The sequence below is a fragment of the Brassica oleracea genome, chromosome C4, assembly GCF_000695525.1.
Source record: "Brassica oleracea var. oleracea cultivar TO1000 chromosome C4, BOL, whole genome shotgun sequence".
NCBI classification, from domain to species: Eukaryota; Viridiplantae; Streptophyta; class Magnoliopsida; order Brassicales; family Brassicaceae; genus Brassica; species Brassica oleracea.
In genome coordinates, this window is record NC_027751.1 from 37,225,830 (window position 1) to 37,235,158 (window position 9,329).

Below are 9,329 nucleotides of genomic sequence, written 5' to 3' on the forward strand. Positions count from 1 at the left end.
AAGTTTATGACTTAAAGAAAGAGGAATAAGTGCATTCCAAGAAAAGGAAAGTTGCACTTATTGTTATGGAAGATGTCCATACATGTTGCCATGGATACTAGGGTTTCGGGAACATGGAGAATAACTATAAGATAGCTCTAGGGTCGTCTGTATAGAGACAGAGACACGGAGGCTGATCTTATAGAGAGAGAGAGAAGCTCTTGGAGGTGTTCTTGGGTCGTGCTGAAGCAGAGGCTGAAGTACTTGACGGAGAAGAGACATAAGCGGGTAGCTTAGGAATCTTTCAGTAGCGTGTGTTAGGGTGTTAACAATAAACGTGTAAAAGCTGAATAAGCAAGTCTTGTAAAGATTGTTTAAAGGAGATTCTAATAAAAGCATTGGTGTTTATTTGTGTATTTGTCTCTTGATTTATCTTCTGCATTACCTATTGTTGTGTCATCTTGCACTAACATATGAGTCTAGCCACGGTAATGAGAAAAGAAAATACAAAGCCGTGGTGGGGGAATCAGAGCTTAGCCACCGTAAGCAACATGAACATTCATAAAAGTCTCCTTGACACTGCTCCTGACTTCGCATATAGATATGTACTTGTTATTGTTGGATCAAATAAAAACGCCAATGGCTTTTTAATGAAATGTGAAAAGAAATGTTGTGGGCTGGTTAATTATAAAGCCCAGAATATTAATGAAATTGTCAAGTTGACAATGTCAAGAGTCCCACATCGGGGAGAATGAGCATAAGAGAGTAGTATATATAAGTTAATACACACTAACTTGATTAAATGGCTTGGAGAAAGAAAGAGCTCTCAACGCGTGAGCCGTCGCCCGGCCGGCTTGACTTGGGTTTTGGTGGTGGGCCTCCGGCCAATAAATTTTTTTTTGGACCAAGTTAAGCTCAACATTTTGCCATTGAATTTCCGAAAAAACAGCATGCATTTTATTTTAAGCAACACGTAGTTTGTTTAAAAACAACACGTTTTCTTTCTTCTTGACGATAAGTTTAAACGAGAAAGATCTTGCGCATGTGCTGAATCAGTTACGGAAAGTGGCTCGCTTCTCCTCTTTATAAACTCGTCTCCTCCTTCATTTCATTTTAAGTTTTTACACAACGAAACCAGCAAAAATCCCTTAGCGTAAGTCATAAATCCGAGCGTGGTTCGTTGAGTTTATAGTTCGATAGGGCGATCACGAGTGAAGCGTGATTCATCTGCCATGGTTGTATCCTGGAGCTCTATATTCGTACAGTCATGTCTCATTAATGGAGCGAATATTTTGAGTTAAGGAAATATATCATATCTCGACTCCATGTCTGTTTGCGAATACGATTTCTTATCGTTCTTGTATTCGTTTTTTACATTCATCTATTTCCTTAACATCGCTTTTATTATAATGTTTATATCAGTCCGGTTTACCGGCTTCTACAATCTTAACTCAAAATCGCTTTATGTTTAAAGCTCTAATTGGGTTGAAAAACAATTAATAAAAACGGGTTTTGGAACCGTGTTTGCCATTTGCTTTCTAGCACTTCCGCTAAACGTTTGTTCTTATCTCATTACGGGGCTTGCGATTTACTTTCTAGCACTTCCGCGAAACGTTTGTTATTATCTCATAACGGTGTTTGCGATTTGCTTTCTAGCACTTCCGCGAAATGTTTCTTATTTATTTCATAACGATTTGCGGATTGCTTTGTAGCATTATCGCGAAACATTTTTGATATATCATTCTTAAAACAAAAGTATACAAATCGTTTCCATAACCGCTTCCTTAAGCGATTTTATGAAACATTCAAAGTCTACACAAAACGGTTTCTGCGAATGCTTTTCTAAGCGAGTTTGCAAAACGTTTTTCCAGACTAATATCAATATGATTTGGTTAAAACACCAAAAATGACCATCGATTTTAAACTATTATTTTTCTTTAAAATAATATGTTACATGTTGAATGGAGTACTGATTCGCCTTCATGTTTTTTCTCTACAGGAAAAATAATGACGAACGATAACAAGACCCCCATTGACACCACCAATGTCACTCAGACTCCAGTCAACGTTGCAGCAACTGATGCAACTGGTGTGACAACCGCTGGAACCAACACAGCGTCAACCGCTGCAGCAACAACAGCAACTACCCTTCCAGTGGGTAATGCTTCTGATGAAACCACGCGTTGTAGCCTATTCGGTGCTGGTCTTTAACAGACGGGTTCAGTTTCAGGAACCACAAGTGGTCCGGTGGCAGTTCAAACTCCTCCGTCTGTACCTAGTGTGTTCACTCAAGGATTGATGCCAGACAAGTTTGATGGAAAAGGCTTCAAAACATGGCAGAAGAAGATGTTATTCTTCCTCACAACACTGAAGCTGGACAAATTCATCCTGGAGGACAAGCCCATTGTCCCTTACGGGATTGATGATGTGCACACTCTCGCAAGTGTTGACAATTTGGGTGAACTCCGACTTTGTCTGCAAAGGATACATCTTAGGTCGCCTCATTGACCCATTGTACCGAGTCTACTGTGAGATTCCCACTGCGAAAGAGTTGTGGAGATCCTTGGACAAGAAGTACAGTGGTGAGGACGCTGGATTCCAGAAGTATGTGGTCTCAAAGTTCCATGACTTCAAAATGGTGGATTCAAAACCCATCATGGATTAGGTGGAAGCATTTTAGCTCATTTGCCATGAAATCGCTGCTGAATGAATGTCCATCTGCGAGACATTCACAACTCTCAGCTTCATTGAAAAGCTTCCTCCAAGCTATGCGGATTTCAAGAACTACTTGAAGAACAAGAAGAAGAAGATGGGGCTCGATGAGCTTATCATGAGGCTTCAGATGGTCCAGAAACCGAACTGCTGACAAGGTCACTGCTAAGGAGCATAGTGTCAACATGGCTGAGCACAAAGGCAAAGGAAAGGTACACGCCCATTCTCCTGCCAAGCCTTCCAAAACTACTGCAGCCCTGAAGGCTTCTGGAAAAAATTGCAAGAACAAAGGCATTGAAATCAATGTGAATGTGGAGAAGTTCAAGGGGAAATGTCACTACTGCTACAAAGTGGGACACAAGACAGCTGAGTGTCGCAGCAAGATCAGAGATGAGAAGCATCAAGCGAATTTCACTGAGGAGGATCTCGTTGCAATGGTGACTGAGGTCAACATGGTTGAAGGCAGCAACCCCAAGGAATGGTGGTATGACACAGGAGCAACCACCCACATTTGCAATGATAGGGCAATGTTCAGCACTGATCAGAAAAGCAAGACTCATGAGAAGCTGTTCATGGGAAACACAACAGTCTCCAAGATTGAAGGCCGCGGCAATATGGTTTTGAAGATGACATCTGGACGTGAAGTAACTTTGACGAATGTGAAGCATGTGCCTAACATGAGGAAGAACTTGGTCTTCGGAACCTTGCTCAGTAAGAATGGATTCGCCACAAGTTTTGAGGCGGACAAGCTCGTGATTAAGAAGAATGAGATGTATTTGGGAAAGGGGTATGTTAAGGATGGACTTGTCAAGATGAATGTAATGACAGTCCCTCCGAAAGTTGTAGCTCCAAATGTTTAAATGAATAAGAAGCCAGTTGCTTATTTGGTTGAGTCTTTTAATGCATGGCATGAAAGATTAGGCCATGTAAACTACAAATCTATACAAAGATTAATGAATTTAAATCTAATTCCTAAGTGCAAAAAAAGTAAGGGCCATGTAAACTACAAATCTATACAAAGATTAATGAATTTAAATCTAATTCCTAAATGCAAAACAAGTAAACAAAAATGTGAAGTATGCGTACAGACTAAGCTCACAAAAACGCCATCACCTCGTGTTGAAAGAACAAACAAATCTCTAGATTTAATTCACACTGATTTATGTGATTTAAAATACATACAAACTAGAGGCGGGAAAAAATACTTTGTGATCTTCATAGATGACTGCACAAAATATTGTTATGTATACTTGTTACATAGCAATTATGTGATTTAAAATACATACAAACTAGAGGTGGAAAAAAGTACTTTGTGACCTTCATAAATGATTGCACAAAATATTGTTATGTATATTTATTACATAGCAAAGATGAAACCTTAGCAAAATTCAAAGAATTTAAACTCGAGGTCGAAAATCAGCTTAAAACAACTATTAAAGTAGTTGGAAGCGACAGAGGAGGCGAGTATGATGGTCCATTTAATGCATTCTGCAAAGAACATGGAATAATCCATCAAACTACAGCTCCTTATTCACCTGAATCTAATAGAGTTGCTGAACGCAAAAATCAAACTCTAAAAGATGAATGCAATGTTGCAGGAATCTGGGTTACCCCAGAACATGTGGGAGGAAGCGTTGCTTACCAGTAATTATATCCTCAACAAAATTCCACACAAAGTAACTGGCAAAACTCCATATGAATTATGGAAAGGTAATTTACCCTCGTATAAATACCTTAAAGTGTGGGGGTGCTTGGCAAAATTTGCGGTACCGCCACCAAAAAGGGTCACTATTGGATCTAAAACTGTGGATTTCATTTTCATCGGATATGCACATAATAGTAATGCATATCGATTTCTGGTATATAAATCTGAAATATCAGACATTCATGAAAAAACACTACAAGGAAAATGCGTATTGATAGCACATTGTAATAGATTTGTTTTCTAAACTGCTATTAAAGATAAATTTTTCGAATTTAGTATACATTAATAGCAGTTAATTAAGGCTATCGTGAAAAATTAGTAAGTGGGAATAAAAAATCACGCATACCGCCTCTACGTAGGTGAAATTGAGACAAAACCGCAAAATACCAAAATTTTCCGTCTTTACTATAACACATTCTCTACTTAAAATGTAAAATTTAGTTTCCACAAAAAATAGAGTCACCAAAAAAAAACCCTCTCCTCTCGAAAAATCTAACTGCTCATCTTCTCCGATGTATATCTCCCTCTCACTTTCTCCAAACCTCACCTCTCTTCTAATCTTCTTCAACAATTCTCACTTCTCCTCTTATTTCGAAAATCGTTTTGGAGTATTGTATTCTCTGTGTTTTCAATAAATCTAGGGTTTCTCATTCCCTTTCTTTCCTAGGGCCTGAGACACGAGAGACGGAAGAGAAGAGAGATGAGACGGAACGGAGATAGAGAGGAGAGAAAGCTCGGGTCGTGTCTTGCTTCGTCTCCGATAACCAGAGCTTGGGTTGGGTGGGGTCTTGCTTTGTCTTCTCCATTTTCGCCTCAGCTTCAGATACGCCGTGTTTGAGCTCCGCCGCTGCTTGTACCTTTTTCAGCATTCGTCTCGAGAGAAGAATTTGAGTCGAGCGATAAGAGAAGGCAGAAGATGGAGTTGGTTCAGAGACAAGGGAAGAGACATCCTGCCTCTCGAGCTGGCAATCTAAGGTACGTTTGTCTCCACTCTCGTGTTCTTCATACATAGAAGTGAGCTTGATGGCGGATTTGTGGTATGTGTTTGCAAGAGACAGAGGAGATGGAGATGGGAAGAAGAAGAAGAAGAACCGGAGAAAACAGAGGTGGAGTTTCAGATTCAAAACGAGAGAAGACACAAGAGCAAAGTATTTGGATCGACAAGGTATATCTCGATCTTATTATCTAATCGTATTCCATTGTCACTAGGATTATAAGGCTTTCTCTGGATTTTCAGGAAGAGGAAGATGAGAATGACAAAGTGGCTGTAGGCGAGGAACTCAGGTACTTGGAGACTGTCTTGAACAAAACTCTTCCATTTTCTGTTAAATTTAACAAGTTCGATATCTTGTTCATTGATTCACTGTCTTGTGTCTTAATAACTAGAGGCGTGTGTCTGACAGAAGTTATAAATATACACAAGATCTTGATTCTTATGAGGAATCTTTGTTGATTTCTCAAGACATGTTCGTTCAATTGCCTTAAAGAATCAGCTTTATGCTGTTGTTGGTGCTCTGTTACTAACTACCATCTTCTTCTTCTCTAGTAAGTAGTGGCCATCTCATTCTTATTTAGATATATTGGTCTTCAATAGTCTTCTTCTTGCCTTCTTGTTTGCGGTTTAGTAGTGTTTGATTGTTTTTGCAGTTAAAGAAGTGAAACATAAAGTACAAGAAGAAGAAGACAAACATGGAGATGATTGTGAACTGGATCTACTCTACATTGTGCATTCAGACATCTCATCTCTTCTTCACCAGGTACTTGCTTACTTCCTGCTCTTGTCTTAAGAATTCTTGTCTCTTTTGTATTGAATGTTTTTGGAATCTCAGGAAGATCCGTCTTTGATGACCGCAAGGGTCTTTCCAAATGCTGCTGCAAATCAATAGCTTCAGGCTCCTAAAGAGTATCCTTAATGTTCATAGTATTGATTTTAATAGCATGGCCTTTGTATAGATTCTTATTTAATGTTAGTGGTCAATATTAGTGGAGAAAGCTCACACATTTTCTTTTGGGTTTCATTGGTTTGGTAGTCATTTAGGAGGAAAAAAATATCTTAAGATTTGTTCTAGTTTAACCTTAACTCACGAGCAGAGATCTTAACCACACAAACCAGTATGTTATAGGACTCACACTCTATGATTTAGGTATTATTTGTTCGGAAAAAATTATTTACCTGTGAAATTTGTACAAAGCCTTAATTATTGTCTACATATTTATGTATTGTTGTTCATCAGTTATGTTTTTTTTTTGTAGGTTTCTAACTTGCTGCAAATTCACTAAGTCCTCATGTCCAAGGGCTAGATTCTGAGCTTAGTGTTGACTGTGTTCTCTCATATGTTAGGAAGTAAGAATGCTTGCTGCTGGTCGAACTCTTGGTGCGAGACTGCTCGAGGTTAGGAACCTCTGTTTTGTTTTGTTCATAAGAAGTTGATTGCTGATGTTTGGTTACATCGCAAACGTATAGCCTAGATGCAAATCTATGCTTGGTTCGTCTCTATTAGGTGCTCTAATTGTTTCTCTATGCGATTTCATATTGGGTACTTATTGTAACTTCAAATTGTCTACTTATGTTGATGCTGAGATAGTCACTTCAATACGTTTCTCTTCTTTGTTGATATGAAGCTTATGTTGATGCTGAGATATTCACTTTTCCACTGGAATTCTTTTCCTTGGCCATATATTAGATGTAAGTGTCTCCTCTTATCAATTTTCTTCACTTTCTTATTAGATCTGATCCTTTACAAACACTGGAAAGAGCTTGATACAGAAATTCTAATGCTTAAGAAGTTCCTTCTCCAAAGATTCTGAAACCATCATTCGCCCTTATGATTGTTTTTTACAGGTTCTTGGAACATCAACTCGGGAGATTATTAAGGTGCATCCCTACGCCGCTTTTTCGATGAGATACATGCTAAGGCCAAGAAGGAAATGGGAGCTCAAGGTTTTGATCTACTTCCCATGTTTTCTAGTCTTTTTTATATTTAGTTCTGATTTTTATGTTGTGTAAGATTTGATGATAATGTAGACATGTTTGTGGTATTGATGTAAGTACATCTTGGTTTTATTAATGAAATATAAATTGAATATTATTTTTTATATAATTCTAATTGCAACAAAACATGTTTATATGAACAGGTTCTAATAGCCCATAATCGATAATAGATATAGCACTGATACATCACTATGATAGAAAATACGATAATGTTCAAAACAAAAGTTATCATAAGGTTTGACTAACCATAGCAAGCTAAAAACAAAGCTATCATATGTCTTCGATATAATAGCGTTTAAAAAACTGCTATAATATAGGGGGACCTAAGATAGCTGGGGCAGACATAGCGGTTTCAATAACGCTAACAATAGCATAGCGCTAAGAAAACCCTTTTTTCTTGTAGTGAAACAGTCATGGAATCAAGAAATGCATCTTTTTCGAAAGTATTTTTCCATATAAGAAAAAACAAGGTTTAAAACGAACTCGAGAAGAAAGAGACAATGACAAGAACCAAGAAACTGAGACAAACGTCGAGATTTCTATAAATGATATTTCAGAAAATGAAGAAAAAGATGAACCTCGAAGAAGCAAAAGAGCTCGTAAGGAAAAATCTTTTGGTGAAGATTTCCTAATGGGCATTTTTAGTAGAAAATGTTCCAAAAACTTTGGCAAAAGCCATGGCTTCACCAGAAGCTCCATTTTGGAACGAAGCTGTCAGGAGTGAATTTGATTCTATCATGCGAAATTATACATGGTACATTACATATTTACCACCTGGCTGCAAATCATTAGGAAATAAATGGATAATGACACGAAAACCTGGTGGAAAATACAAATCTAGGCTTGTAATTCAAGGATTCCGACAAAAGGAAGGTTTTGACTATTTTGATACATATTCTCCAGTAACGAGAATAACATCAATAAGACTGATGATAGCAATCGCAGCCTTAAGAGATCTAGAAATCCATCAAATGGATGTAAAAACCGCTTTTCTAAATGGTGATTTAGAAGAGGAAATTTACATGAAATAACCTGAAGGTTTTGTCATTCCCGGACAGGAAGACAAAGTATGCTGACTTGTGAAGTCACTTTATGGGCTTAAACAAGCTCCTAAACAATGGCACGGAAAATTTGACAATTCAATGATGACAAATGGTTTGAAAATAAATGAATGTGACAAATGCATATACTACAAAACAACCAAAAATGTGTATGTTTTGCTATGTCTATATGTAGATGATATGCTCATTATTGGAAGCAATAAAGACATTATCAATCAAACAAAGAATATGCTCAAATGGACATTTGAGATGAAAGACTTGGGATTAGCAGATGTAATTCTCGGGGTTAAAGTCACAAGAAATTCAAATGGAATTACATATATACAAACAATTGTCCATTAGTATATATACAAACAATTGTCAGGCTGATAGTGACAGTTATCTTTCACCTGGATATCTCGAGAGAGAAATGGCCAGGCTGATATGTTGGTAAAGTCTGCTTTGAATGCAGCTCAAACAATTGTGGTTGATGGAGCACTTATAACTCCCAACTAACAGCTTTTATGATTAATGAAATATGTGTTACAAAAAATATATACATGTTAAGATTTGAGAGAAGTTTTGTGAGAATGTGTTGTATATTTCTTATTGCTTACACCACTATATATAGTGGTTCATACAAGGTGGAGTCAAAGGGAGAATTGATTACAAAGATACTCTACATAATGACATGGTCAAACTCATAAAGACTAAGGGTGAATGAGTCTTCTCTGTGGCTCGATCTAATCCTCCAATGGACTCTAGTCTTGAACTTGTATGGTCTAGGTTATGGACCATCCACTTCATGATTCATAACACTCCCCTTGGATGCCCATAACCATATAGGGTTTGTAACATGCTAATGTTGCCTCATTAAAACCTCTCCCGGAAAACCCAAAAC